At 38.7% G+C, this 15,517-nt stretch overlaps 1 pseudogene; it reads left to right on the top strand.

Moving 5' to 3' along the window:
* The first annotated feature begins 13,094 nt into the window (after positions 1-13,094).
* LOC108349195 (60S ribosomal protein L7a pseudogene) lies at positions 13,095-13,932 on the top strand (annotated as a pseudogene).
* Positions 13,933-15,517: the final 1,585 nt, after the last annotated feature.

Genomic DNA, 15,517 nt, shown 5'->3' with positions numbered 1-15,517 from the left:
GTTTTTAATTTCTTTCTTTATTTCTTCCTTGACCAGGTTATCATTGAGTACAGCATTGTTCCATTTCCACGTATATGTGGGCATTCTTCCCTTATTGTTATTGAAGACCAGTTTTAGGCTGTGGTGGTCTGATAGCACGCATGGGATTATTTCTATCTTTCTGTACCTGTTGAGGCCCGTTTTTTGACCAATTATATGGTCAATTTTGGAGAAAGTACCATGAGGAGCTGAGAAGAAGGTATATCCTTTTGCTTTAGGATAGAATGTTCTATAAATATCCGTTAAGTCCATTTGGCTCATGACTTCTCTTAGTCTGTCTACGTCTCTGTTTAATTTCTGTTTCCATGATCTGTCCATCGATGAGAGTGGGGTGTTGAAATCTCCCACTATTATTGTGTGAGGTGCAATGTGTGTTTTGAGCTTTAGTAAGGTTTCTTTTACGTATGTAGGTGCCCTTGTATTTGGGGCATAGATATTTAGGATTGAGAGTTCATCTTGGTGGATTTTTCCTTTGATGAATATGAAGTGTCCTTCCTTATCTTTTTTGATGACTTTTAGTTGAAAATTGATTTTATCTGATATTAGAATGGCAACTCCAGCTTGCTTCTTCTGACCATTTGCTTGGAAAGTTGTTTTCCAGCCTTTCACTCTGAGGTAGTGTCTGTCTTTGTCTCTGAGGTGTGTTTCCTGTAGGCAGCAGAATGCAGGGTCCTCGTTGTGTATCCAGTTTGTTAATCTATGTCTCTTTATTGGGGAGTTGAGGCCATTGATATTGAGAGATATTAAGGAATAGTGATTATTGCTTCCTGTCGTATTCATATTTGGATGTGAGGTTATGTTTGTGTGCTTTTCTTCTCTTTGTTTTTTTGCCAAGATGATTAGTTTCTTGCTTCTTCTAGGGTATACCTTGCCTCCTTATGTTGGGCTTTACCATTTATTATCCTTTGTAGTGCTGGATTTGTGGAAAGATATTATGTATATTTGGTTTTGTCATGGAATATCTTGGTTTCTCCATCTATGTTAATTGAGAGTTTTGCAGGATACAGTAACCTGGGCTGGCATTTGGGTTCTCTTAGGGTCTGTATGACATCTGTCCAGGATCTTCTGGCCTTCATAGTTTCTGGCGAAAAGTCTGGTGTGATTCTGATAGGTCTGCCTTTATATGTTACTTGACCTTTTCCCCTTACTGCTTTTAATATTCTTTCTTTATTTTGTGCGTTTGGTGTTTTGACTATTATGTGACGGGAGGTGTTTCTTTTCTGGTCCAATCTATTTGCAGTTCTGTAGGCTTCTTGTATGTCTATGGGTATCTCTTTTTTTAGGTTAGGGAAGTTTTCTTCTATGATTTTGTTGAAGATATTTACTGGTCCTTTGAGCTGGGAGTCTTCACTCTCTTCTATACCTATTATCCTTAGGTTTGATCTCCTCATTGAGTCCTGGATTTCCTGTATGTTTTGGACCAGTAGTTTTTTCTGCTTTACATTTTCTTTGACAGTTGAGTCAATGATTTCTATGGAATCTTCTGCCCCTGAGATTCTCTCTTCCATCTCCTGTATTCTGTTGGTGAAGCTTGTATTTACAGCTCCTTGTCTCTTCTTTTGGTTTTCTATATCCAGGGTTGTTTCCATGTGTTCTTTCTTGATTGCTTCTATTTCCATTTTTAATTCCTTCAACTGTTTGATTGTGTTTTCCTGGAATTCTTTCAGGGATTTTTGTGACTCCTCTCTATGGGCTTCTACTTGTTTATTTATGTTTTCCTGGAATTCTTTCAGGGATTTTTGTGACTCCTCTCTATGGGCATCTACTTGTTTAATTATGTTTTCCTGGAATTCTTTCAGGCATTTTTGTGATTCCTCTCTGTAGCCTTCTACTTGTTCTCTAAGGGAGTTCTTCACGTCTTTCTTGAAGTCCTCTAGCATCATGATCAAATATGATTTTGAAACTAGATCTTGCTTTTCTGGTGTGTTTGGATATTCCATGTTTGTTTTGGTGGGAGAATTGGGCTCCGATGGTGCCATGTAGTCTTGGTTTCTGTTGCTTGGGTTCCTGCGCTTGCCTCTCGCCATCAGATTATCTCTAGTGTTACTTTGTTCTGCTATTTCTGATAGTGGCTAGACTGCCCTATAAGCCTGTGTGTCAGGAGTGCTGTAGACCTGTTTTCCTGGTTTCTTTCAGTCAGTTATGGGGACAGAGTGTTCTGCTTTCGGGCGTGTAGTTTTCCCTCTCTACAGGTCTTCAGCTGTTCCTGTGGGCCTGTGTCTTGACTTCACCAGACAGGTCACTTACAGCAGAAAAGTTGGTCTTACCTGTGGTCCTGAGGCTCAAGTTTGCTCGAGGGGTGCTGCCCAAGAGCTCTCCGTGGCAGCAGCAACCAGGAAGATCTGTGCCGCCGTTTCCGGGAGATTCAGTGCACCAGGGTTCCAGATGGTCTTTGGCTTTTTCCTCTGGCGTCCGAGATGCGTGTGCAGGGAGCAGTCTCTTCTGGTTTCCCAGGCTTGTCTGCCTCTCTGAAGGTTTAGCTCTCCCTCCCACGGGATTTGGGTGCAGAGAACTGTTTATCCGGTCTGTTTCTTTCAGGTTCCGGTGGTGTCTCTGGCAGGTGTCCTGCCGCTCCTGGGACCTCCCCCACGGGAACCCAGAGGCCTTATACAGTTTCCTCTTGGGCCAGGGATGTGGGCAGGGGTGGGCAGGGTTGGTGGTCTCTTCTGCTCTGCAGCCTCAGGAGTGCCCACCTGACCAGGCGGTCGGGTCTCTCTCCCATGGTGTCTGGGAGCAGAGAGCTGCTGCGGGCCGGGATCCGTGGGTCGACAAATAGTCTTTGAAGTTTGCCTTTACAAATCAAACTTACTCAACCTTTAACATTGTCAACTATGTGTGTTTCAGTCATTTGTAACTATATACTCATTGTGCTTACATACTATTTACCTAAACTTATTCAGAATTAACTAACCTTTAAGAAAAATATCAATTTAATCTGTCTTACTATGATTTGCATGCCACGGTATACTATGATTGCTATTTTTTTTCATGTGTGAAACATTCATATCCTGACTCAGAACAAATTATGTGGATGTGGTAACCAGGTCTAAGATAATGCATTGAAAGCAGTAAGGCATTGAAAATTAAGACAAAAGTTCCTCATTCCTTTTTGATACCAAATTTGCTGTGCTATTCAATAAATAGAGAGAATAGTCTTTGTCTGGAACTTTTAGATTAGACATCTTGTAGATTATACTACTACATTAGAATAGAAGGGAATAAATTACGTCTAAATAATTCTGATGTATTCTTGGATAATCAATGCCAAGAGCTAGCCTTTCTTCTTTTAATATGGCATTAACAAAGTCAGTTAAATCAAGAAAATTTTGAAAAACAAAAAAATCTCATGATAATATCAATACGTGGTGAAAATGCATCTGACAAAGTACAATACCGATTTGTGATATAACTTCTCAAAACAAATATGTAAAAGTTAAATGTTAAAAAACATTTATGAAAAACTCACAATCATAATCAATTTGGAGATCTTCCTCCAAGAATAAATGAAGCAAAAATTTGTTCAGTTTTGCTACTTTACTTTGAAATCCCACTAGAAATGCAAATGGGACCACATGAATTTAAGAACACATCCTAAAAAAATACATAAGTATGTTTTCATATTACTATCCTATATTTAGAAAGCTCCAAATATTACTACTAATATTGATAATAATTATAATCATACATAGGAAGAAAGAAACATAATTAATGAACCAGTTCAAATAAGTTATATGATATAAAATCAATAAGTAAAATAATAATTAAAATTTTTATAATAATCTCTAAAATTAATATTCAAGAAACTATTCTACTAACATTGTAAAAGAGTAAAATAGTAAATATTTTCTCTCATCAAGTAGCATAGTTATTATAAAAATAAACATGTGAGTATGGTTTAAGATATAGAGAAAAATAAAACTTGGGCACTACTGATAATATAAATTGACATTCTTATATGGAAATCAGAATGAATGGTACGCAAACTGAAATTCAATATGACTTAAAAACACAATTTATGGGTACAGATACTTCTATATCAAGGGTTTATAGCACAGAAAAGGTAATCTTAAATATTTTTTTATTAACTTGAGTATTTCTTATATACATTTCGAGTGTTATTCTCTTTCCCGGTTTCCGGGCAAACATCCCCCTCCCCCCTCCCCTTCCTTATGGGTATTCCCCTCCCAACCCTCCCGCCATTGCCGCCCTCCCCCACATAGTCTAGTTCACTGGGGGTTCAGTCTTAGCAGGACCCAGGTCTTCCCCTTCCACTGGTGCTCTTACTAGGATATTCATTCCTACCTATGGGGTCAGAGTCCAGGGTCAGTCCATGTATAGTCTTTAGGTAGTGGCTTAGTCCCTGGAAGCTCTGGTTGCTTGACATTGTTGTACATATGGGGTCTCGAGCCCCTTCAAGCTCTTCCAGTTCTTTCTCTGATTCCTTCAATGGGGGACCTATTCTCAGTTCAGTGGTTTGCTGCTGGCATTCGCCTCTGTATTTGCTGTATTCTGGCTGTGTCTCTCAGGAGCAATCTACATCCCGCTCCTGTCGGTCTGCACCTCTTTGCTTCATCCATCTTGTCTAATTGGGTGGCTGTATATGTATGGGCCACATGTGGGGCAGGCTCTGAATGGGTGTTCCTTCAGTCTCTGTTTTAATCTTTGTCTCTCCCTTCCCTGCCAAGGGTATTCTTTTTCCTCATTTAAAGAAGGCGTGAAGCATTAACATTTTGATCATCCGTCTTGAGTTTTGTTTGTTCTAGGGATCTAGGGTAATTCAAGCATTTGGGCTAATAGCCACTTATCAATGAGTGCATACCATGTATGTCTTTCTGTGATTGGGTGAGCTCACTCAGGATGATATTTTCCAGTTCCAACCATTTGCCTACGAATTTCATAAACTCGTTGTTTTTGATAGCTGAGTAATATTCCATTGTGTAGATGTACCACATTTTCTGTATCCATTCCTTTGTTGAAAGGCATCTGGGTTCTTTCCAGCTTCTGGCTATTATAAATAAGGCTGCGATGAACATAGTGGAGCACGTGTCTCTTTTATATGTTGAGGCATCTTTTGGGTATATGCCCAAGAGAGGTATAGCTGGATCTTCAGGCAGTTCAATGTCCAATTTTCTGAGGAACCTCCAGACTGATTTCCAGAATGGTTTTACCAGTCTGCAATCCCACCAACAATGGAGGAGTGTTCCTCTTTCTCCACATCCTCGCCAGCATCTGCTGTCACCTGAGTTTTTGATCTTAGCCATTCTCACTGGTGCGAGGTGAAATCTCAGGGTTGTTTTGATTTGCATTTCCCTTCTGACTAAAGATGTTGAACATTTCTTTAGGTGTTTCTCAGCCATTCGGCATTCCTCAGCTGTGAATTCTTTGTTTAGCTCTGAACCCCATTTTTTCATAGGGTTGTTTGTTTCCCTGCGGTCTAACTTCTTGAGTTCTTTGTATATTTTGGATATAAGGCCTCTGACTGTTGTAGGATTGGTAAAGATCTTTTCCCATTCTGTTGGTTGCCGTTTTGTCCTAACCACAGTGTCCTTTGCCTTACAGAAGCTTTGCAGTTTTAAGAGATCCCATTTGTCGATTCTTGATCTTAGAGCGTAAGCCATTGGTGTTTTGTTCAGGAATTTTTTTCCAGTGCCCATGTGTTCCAGATGCTTCCCTAGTTTTTCTTCCATTAGTTTGAGTGTGTCTGGTTTGATGTGGAGGTCATTGATCCACTTGGACTTAAGCTTTGTACAGGGTGATAAGAATGGATCGATCTGCATTCTTCTACATGTTGACCTCCAGTTGAACCAGCACCATTTGCTGAAAATGCTATCTTTTTTCCATTGGATGGTTTTGGCTCCTTTGTCAAAAATCAAGTGACCATAGGTGTGTGGGTTCATTTCTGGGTCTTCAATTCTATTCCATTGGTCTATCTGTCTGTCTCTGTACCAATACCATGCAGTTTTTATCACTATTGCTCTGTAATACTGCTCGAGTTCAGGGATAGTGATTCCCCCTGAAGTCCTTTTATTGTTGAGGATAGCTTTAGCTATCCTGGGTTTTTTGTTATTCCAGATGAATTTGCAAATTGTTCTGTCTAACTTTTTGAAGAATTGGATTGGTATTTTGATGGGGATTGCATTGAATCTGTAGATTGCTTTTGGTAAAATGGCCATTTTTACTATATTGATCCTGCCAATCCATGAGCATGGGAGATCTTTCCATCTTCTGAGGTCTTCTTCAATTTCTTTCCTCAGTGTCTTGAAGTTCTTATTGTACAGATCTTTTACTTGCTTGGTTAAAGTCACACCGAGGTACTTTATATTATTTGGGTCTATTATGAAGGGTGGTGTTTCCCTAATTTCTTTCTCGGCTTGTTTCTCTTTTGTATAGAGGAAGGCTACTGATTTATTTGAGTTAATTTTATACCCAGCCACTTTACTGAAGTTGTTTATCAGCTTTAGTAGTTCTCTGGTGGAACTTTTGGGATCACTTATATATACTATCATATCATATGCAAATAGTGATATTTTGACTTCTTCTTTTCCGATCTGTATCCCCTTGATCTCCTTTTGTTGTCTGATTCCTATGGCTAGAACTTCAAGAACTATATTGAATAAGTAGGGAGAGAGTGGGCAGCCTTGTCTAGTCCCTGATTTTAGTGGGATTGCTTCAAGTTTCTCTCCATTTAGATTAATGTTAGCAACTGGTTTGCTGTATATGGCTTTTACTATGTTCAGGTATGGGCCTTGAATTCCTATTCTTTCCAGGACTTTTATCATGAAGGGGTGTTGAATTTTGTCAAATGCTTTCTCAGCATCTAATGAAATGATCATGTGGTTCTGTTCTTTCAGTTTGTTTATATAATGGATCACGTTGATGGTTTTCCTTATATTAAACCATCCCTGCATACCTGGGATGAAGCCTACTTGATCATGGTGGATGATTTTTTGATGTGCTCTTGAATTCGGTTTGCCAGAATTTTATTGAGTATTTTTTGCGTCGATATTCATAAGGGAAATTGGTCTGAAGTTCTCTTTCTTTGTTGGGTCTTTGTGTGGTTTAGGTATAAGAGTAATTGTGGCTTCGTAGAAGGTATTCCGTAGTGATGATTTGTTTCAATTTTGTGGAATAGTTTGGATAATATTGGTATGAGGTCTTCTATGAAGGTCTGATAGAATTCTGCACTAAACCCATCTGGACCTGGGCTCTTTTTGGTTGGGAGACCTTTAATGACTGCTTCTATTTCCTTAGCAGTTATGGGGTTGTTTAACTGGTTTATCTGTTCTTGATTTAACTTCGATACCTGCTATCTGTCTAGGAAATTGTCCATTTCCTGCAGATTTTCAAGTTTTGTTGAATATAGGTTTTTATAGTAAAATCTGATGATTTTTTGAATTTCCTCTGAATCTGTAGTTATGTCTCCCTTTTCATTTCTGATTTTGTTAATTTGGACGCACTCTCTGTGTCCTCTCGTTAGTCTGGCTAAGGGTTTATCTATCTTGTTGATTTTCTCAAAGAACCAACTTTTGGTTCTGTTGATTCTTTCTATGGTCCTTTTTGTTTCTACTTGGTTGATTTCAGCTCTGAGTTTGATTATTTCCTGCCTTCTACTCCTCCTGGGTGTATTTGCTTCTTTTTGTTCTAGAGCTTTTAGGTGTGCTGTCAAGCTGCTGACATATGCTCTTTCCTGTTTCTTTCTGCAGGCACTCAGCGCTATGAGTTTTCCTCTTAGCACAGCTTTCATTGTGTCCCATAAGTTTGGGTATGTTGTACCTTCATTTTCATTAAATTCTAAAAAGTTTTTAATTTCTTTCTTTATTTCTTCCTTGACCAGGTTATCATTGAGTACAGCATTGTTCAATTTCCATGTATAGGTGGGCCTTCTTCCCTTATTGTTATTGAATACCAGTTTTAGGCTGTGGTGGTCTGATAGCACGCATGGGATTATTTCTATCTTTCTCTTCCTGTTGAGGCCCATTTTTTGACCAATTATATGGTCAATTTTGGAGAAAGTACCATGAGGAGCTGAGAAGAAGGTATATCCTTTTGCTTTAGGATAGAATGTTCTATAAATATCCGTTAAGTCCATTTGGCTCATGACTTCTCTTAGTCTGTCTACGTCTCTGTTTAATTTCTGTTTCCATGATCTGTCCATCGATGAGAGTGGGGTGTTGAAATCTCCCACTATTATTGTGTGAGGTGCAATGTGTGTTTTGAGCTTTAGTAAGGTTTCTTTTACGTATGTAGGTGCCCTTGTATTTGGGGCATAGATATTTAGGATTGAGAGTTCATCTTGGTGGATTTTTCCTTTGATGAATATGAAGTGTCCTTCCTTATCTTTTTTGATGACTTTTAGTTGAAAATTGATTTTATCTGATATTAGAATGGCAACTCCAGCTTGCTTCTTCTGACCATTTGCTTGGAAAGTTGTTTTCCAGCCTTTCACTCTGAGGTAGTGTCTGTCTTTGTCTCTGAGGTGTGTTTCCTGTAGGCAGCAGAATGCAGGGTCCTCGTTGTGTATCCAGTTTGTTAATCTATGTCTCTTTATTGGGGAGTTGAGGCCATTGATATTGAGAGATATTAAGGAATAGTGATTATTGCTTCCTGTCGTATTCATATTTGGATATGAGGTTATGTTTGTGTGCTTTTCTTCTCTTTGTTTTTTTGCCAAGACGATTAGTTTCTTGCTTCTTCTAGGGTATACCTTGCCTCCTTATGTTGGGCTTTACCATTTATTATCCTTTGTAGTGCTGGATTTGTGGAAAGATATTATGTAAATTTGGTTTTGTCATGGAATATCTTGGTTTCTCCATCTATGTTAATTGAGAGTTTTGCAGGATACAGTAACCTGGGCTGGCATTTGGGTTCTCTTAGGGTCTGTATGACATCTGTCCAGGATCTTCTGGCCTTCATAGTTTCTGGCGAAAAGTCTGGTGTGATTCTGATAGGTCTGCCTTTATATGTTACTTGACCTTTTTCCCTTACTGCTTTTAATATTCTTTCTTTATTTTGTGCGTTTGGTGTTTTGACTATTATTTGACGGGAGGTGTTTCTTTTCTGGTCCAATCTATTTGGAGTTCTGTAGGCTTCTTGTATGTCTATGGGTATCTCTTTTTTTAGGTTAGGGAAGTTTTCTTCTATGATTTTGTTGAAGATATTTACTGGTCCTTTGAGCTGGGAGTCTTCACTCTCTTCTATACCTATTATCCTTAGGTTTGATCTTCTCATTGAGTCCTGGATTTCCTGTATGTTTTGGACCAGTAGTTTTTTCTGCTTTACATTTTCTTTGACAGTTGAGTCAATGATTTCTATGGAATCTTCTGCCCCTGAGATTCTCTCTTCCATCTCCTGTATTCTGTTGGTGAAGCTTGTATCTACAGCTCCTTGTCTCTTCTTTTGGTTTTCTATATCCAGGGTTGTTTCCATGTGTTCTTTCTTGATTGCTTCTATTTCCATTTTTAATTCCTTCAACTGTTTGATTGTGTTTTCCTGGAATTCTTTCAGGGATTTTTGCGATTCTTTCAGGGATTTTTGCAATTCCTCTCTGCAGGCTTCTACTTGTTTATTAATGTTTTCCTGTGTTTCCCTAAGGGAGTTCTTCACGTCTTTCTTGATGTCCTCCAGCATCATGATCAAATATGATTTTGAAACTAGATCTTGCTTTTCTGGTGTGTTTGGATATTCCATGTTTGTTTTGGTGGGAGAATTGGGCTCCGATGATGCCATGTAGTCTTGGTTTCTGTTGCTTGGGTTCCTGCGCTTGCCCTTCCATCAGATTATCTCTAGTGTTACTTTGTTCTGCTATTTCTGACAGTGGCTAGACTGTCCTATAAGCCTGTGTGTCAGGAGTGCTGTAGACCTGTTTTCCTCTCTTTCAGTCAGTTATGGGGACAAAGTGTTCTGCTTTCGGGCGTGTAGTTTTTCCTCTCTACAGTTATTCAGCTGTTCCTATGGGCCTGTGTCTTGAGTTTACCAGGCAGCTTTCTTGCAGCAGAAAAGTTGGTCTTACCTGTGGTCCCGAGGCTCAAGTTCGCTCGTGGGGTGCTGCCCACGGGCTCTCTGCAGCGGCAGCCGTAATCTTAAATATTAAATTGACATTCAATATATTCAACCTATGAAATTTCAATGAATTTTTCTTTTTTTTTAAAGATTTTTTTTTTACTTTTATGGGTCTTCAGACACACCAGAAGAGGGCATCAGATCCCATTACAGATGGTTGTGAGCCACCATGTGGTTGCTGGGAATTGAACTCAGGACCTCTGGAAGAGCAGTCAGTGCTCTTAACCGCTGAGCCATCTCTCCAGCCCTCAATGACTTTTTCAATGTAATAATATTTCATTCATTTACCCTAATAAGAATTATGAGAAAATATATCATATGTTATCAAGGGAAAATTTTAAAATTCCAAAATTAAAGAAAATGTGGCAACCACTTTGCTTATTACTTTCATATAACCAACAAGTCAAAGCATTAACGCATTTAAAATAGGCCCAAATTTAATCAGAGACATTTTATATCACAAGGAAATAAAAACCAGTATTGCAACAATTTGAACTTTAAATATTCTAAAATATCTATGTTTAGATGCTAGCTTCTGAGCCTGTTGTACTATTGAAAAGAGACAGGGCATGATGAAAGACAGGTCATTTGGTGTTGGTGAAGATCATTAAAAAGGTTATTTATATTCTGGCCCTCCCATTCTGATCATAGGCTACTATTATGTGACTTCTTTTACCACATGCACTTGCTGGGGCATATTGAGTTTCCTAAAGCTTAATCAAAAAATAAAGCACAATATTGCATTGAAAAAGTTTTATTACAACCTATCTATTGGTACTACTGCAGATGATTCCTGACAGAGGTGCAGAGGGGTGTGTGTGTGTGTGTGTGTGTGTGTGTGTGTGTGTGTGTGTGTGTTTTCTCTGAAAAGAGAAAATTAAAATGAAATGTAGTTATTCTATAATGAAGTGATAATGCCCTAACTAATCCCTATTCAACAACCACAAGAAAACTATTAAAAGCCCATTGCCATAAATAGGTTACTTCTTTTGATGTTATTGGCCACCTTGGTCTCATAGACCTACAAATTTTATTGATTCTTATCAAAGTTTTGGTTACACTCCGCAACGTGCCTGTAAGTTCCTACTGTAGAAGATGTGACATACACATACTTAAGTCAAAATTGAGATACTTAGTTGGTACAAAACTAGAAGCTTCTCCCTACCGGCTAGCATTCAGAGTGCTGCAAGATTCTACTTTGTGAACTGACGAAAAAAAAAAAAAACTAATCATCATTCTTTTACTCTAAGATCTACAATAGCAAATGACCTGGCAAAAGCATTCCCACTGTTGAAATAGTGGTCATATATCAGAGAGAAACCAATGATTTTATTTAAGTCTCATGACACAGGTCAAAGCTGATACCTGTTTCTTTGGTGGACCAAAACCTCTGAATTAACAGGTCAAAGAACCAAGGAAAAAGCCACCTACTCCTTTTCTGCTAAATAAGTATTGTAATAAAATGATACTTTTTTATTTATATTGGTTATTTTATTTATATTTCAAATGTTATATCCCTTCCCAGTTTCCCCTCCACAAATTCTCTATTCCTTCCTCTAAGCCTTGCCTCTATGAGGGTGCCCCATCCACTGACACTAAATGACTTACAACTATCCATAGATGAATGAATTTTTCAACCCTCATCAGAGAAGCTTCTATTTTCAGTATACAGTGATTAAAACAGATATTCACAGGGTCAGGGTGCAAAGAATAAGAGACTATGGAATCCTCCATCCTGAAAAGGGTACTTATGTCATGTCCCATCCTTACAAAGTTCAGCAATCACTCTGGAAGAAGTAGAAGAAAGAGTTTAAAAACCAGAGGTATAAATGACTGCAAGGTAAAAATTAGTTCAAAGACAATAGAGAAGATTCCTGAACTCGCAAGAATTATATCAGCATGCACAAAACGTATGCAAGCCCAAGTCAACCCAAATTGCAACATAGAGAAAAGCAGTGAGCATGAAGTAACACCCCTAGTCAAAAAGACTTTGGCAACTTACAGCTGCAGGGAGACTCAGTTTTCTTTAAGAGTGTGTGTTCTCTGTGTTTATTTTACTTAATTTTATTTTATCATTATTATTTTTAGATGACTAGATTCTAAAACGAGAGAGAAGGCAGGAGTGTAGATTTATATGTATAGGGAAGTAGGGGAATATCTTGGAGTAATTGGAGAAAGGAAAATCATATCAAAATATAGTATATGGAAACATTTATTTTTATTAAAAATTTGACTGAAATATAAAAAATATATTTCCTGGCATATTAACACATTCCAATGGAAGGCCACATGCCAAAGATTATATGGGCAAAAAAATTGGTTTTGATAGATTTATAAAGACAAAAATATGAAGTTGGGCCAGTATGGAAGGGGTTTGCATCTGAAAGAAATTCATGGGAGTTCTCAAAACACATTTTGCCAAATTCTCAAAATATTAATTAAAATAACTATTTAAAAGGTATCAAAGCAATCATGCACTGCAATGCATGATTCAAAATAAACATTGTTTGCCTGTAAGTTTATTTTCTCAAGTATTTTGTCACTGTGACAGAAAAAAAAACCTGATATAAGTCCTTTGGAAGAACTCTATTTTCTCCCATGTTTTTGCAGAATTATCTGCAACATAAAGAAGTAACATTTTTATTCATGGATGAAAAGGTTAAGAAATTAAGATACAAAGGAAAAGAAATATTTTTAGCTTTAAAAATAATGGAGTTCTGTTGTAATGACAAAAGAGATGAACTTGAAATGTATTTAATTAAGAAAGATACCAAAACATAGAAGGAAAAAAATTCCATGATTTCAGTTATAAAAAGAATATATAATTTAATTTTTAGCAAGAATGGAAGAGTATATAATTGAAGTAAATAAAAATGTGGAAATATTAGTCAAAGGGTACAAATTTGTGCTTATATCGGCTGAATAAATCTGGACATCGAATATATGCCATAATGGTTCTAGTTAATAATAATATTTTCTCCTCTCTCCTCCAGCCGAGCAAGATGCCCAAAGGAAAGAAGGCCAAGGGGAAGAAGGTGGCCCCGGCCTCCGCCGTGGTCAAGAAACAAAAGGCCAAAAAGGTGGTCAATCCTTTGTTTGAGAAAAGGCCTAAGAACTTCGGCACTGGGCAGGACATCCAGCCCAAAAGAGATCTCACGGGCTTTGTCAAATAGCCCCGCTACTTCAGGCTGCAGCGGCAAAGAGCCATCCTCTATAAGCGGCTCAAAGTACCTCCTGCCATCAACCAGTTCACCCAGGCCCTGGACAGGCAAACAGCGACTCAGCTGCTTAAGCTTGCCCACAAGTACAGGCCAGAGACAAAGCAGGAGAAGAAGCAAAGGCTGCTGGCTCGTGCTAAGAAGAAAGCTGCTGACAGACGGGACCTCCCAACTGAGAGACCACCTGTCCTCCGAGCAGGGGTCAATACAGTCACCACCTTGGTGGAGAACAAGAAGGCTCAGCTGGTGGTGATTGCCCATGATGTAAACCCCATTGAGCTGGTGGTTTTCCTGCCTGCCCTGTGTCGAAAGATGGGGGTGCCCTGCTGCATCATCAAGGGAAAGGCCAGGCTGGGGCGCCTGGTCCACAGGAAGACATGCACCACTCTTGCCTTCACACAGGTTAACTCGGAAGACAAGGGTGCTCTGGTTAAGCTGGTGGAAGCTATTAGGACCAATTATAATGACAGATATGACGAGATCCGCCGCCACTGGGGAGGCAACGTCCTGGGTCCTAAGTCTGTGGCTCGCATTGCTAAGCTGGAAAAGGCAAAGGCTAAAGAACTCGCCACTAAGCTGGCTTAAATGTACACTTAAGTTTTCTGTAAATAAATACAATTACAAAATTAAAAAAATAATAATAATATTTTCTTTAGAAATATAATTACAAGTGACATTCAGGGTATATTTCAAGTGATCTAAGGATGTGAAAGAATAGAAATAATCATTTTCTGAGAGAAACTTGAAGCAATCCCACTAAAATCAGGGACTAGACAAGGCTGCCCACTCTAGCCCTACTTATTCAATATAGTTCTCGAGGTTCTAGCCAGAGCAATCAGACAATGAAAGGAGATCAAAGGACGACAGATTGGAAAGGAAGAAGTAAAAGTATCACTATTAGCAGATGATATGATAGTATATTTAAGTGATCCCAAAAGTTCCACCAGAGAACTACTAAAGCTGATAAACAACTTCAGCAAAGTGGCTGGTTATAAAATTAACCCAAATAAATCAGTAGCCTTCTTTTACACAAAAGAGAAACAAGCTGAGAAAGAAATTAGGGAAACGACACCTTTCATAAGAGTCCCAAATACTATAAAATACCTCGGTGTGACTATAACCAAGCAACTAAAAGATCTGTATGATAAGAACTTCAATTCTCTGAAGAAAGAAATAGAAGAAGATCTCAGAAGATGGAAAGATCTCCCATGCTCATGTATTGGCAGGATTAATATAGTAAAAATGGCCATTTTGCCAAAAGCAATCTACAGATTCAATGCAATCTCCATCAAAATCACAAGCCAATTCTTCACAGAGTTAGACAGAACAATTTGCAAATTCATCTGGAATAACAAAAAACCCAGGATAGCTAAAACTATCCTCAACAATAAAAGGACTTCAGGGGGAATCACTATCCCCGAATTCAAGCAGTATTACAGAGCAGTAGTGATAAAAACTGCATGGTATTGGTACAGAGACAGGCAGATAGACCAGTGGAATAGAATTGAAGACCCAGAAATGAACCCACACACCTATGGTCACTTGATTTTTGACAAAGGAACCAAAACCACCCAATGGAAAAAAGGTAGCATTTTTAGCAAATGGTGCTGGTTCAACTGGAGGTCAACATGTAGAAGAATGCAGGTCGATCCATTCTTATCACCCTGTACAAAGCTTAAGTCCAAGTGGATCAATGACCTCCACATCAAACCAAATACACTCAAACTAATAGAAGAAATATTGGGGAAGAATCTCGAACACATGGGCACTGGAGAAAATTTCCTGAACAAAACACCAATGGCTTATGCTCTAAGATCAAGAATCAACAAATGGGACCTCATAAAACTGCAAAGCTTCTGTAAGGCAAAGGACACTGTTGCTAGGACAAAATGACAACCAACAGATTGGTAAAAACATCTTTACCAATCCTACAACTGATAGAGGGCTTAATTAAAAATATACAAAGAACTCAAGAGGTTAGAAAGCAGGGAGACAAATAACCCTATTAAAAATAGGGTTCAAACAGTGCCAACCAACCAGAGCTTCCAGGGACTAAGCTACTACCCAAAGACTATACTTGTACTGACCCTGGGCTCCATCCCCTCATAGGTAGCAATGAATAGCCTAGTAAGAGCACCAGTGGAAGGGGAAGCCCTTGGTCCTGCCAAGACTGAACCCCCAGTGATCGGGGTTCTTGGTGG

The sequence above is a fragment of the Rattus norvegicus genome, chromosome X (genome assembly GCF_036323735.1).
Source record: "Rattus norvegicus strain BN/NHsdMcwi chromosome X, GRCr8, whole genome shotgun sequence".
Lineage (NCBI taxonomy): Eukaryota > Metazoa > Chordata > Mammalia > Rodentia > Muridae > Rattus > Rattus norvegicus.
This window is presented reverse-complemented; position numbering and strand designations above follow the sequence as displayed.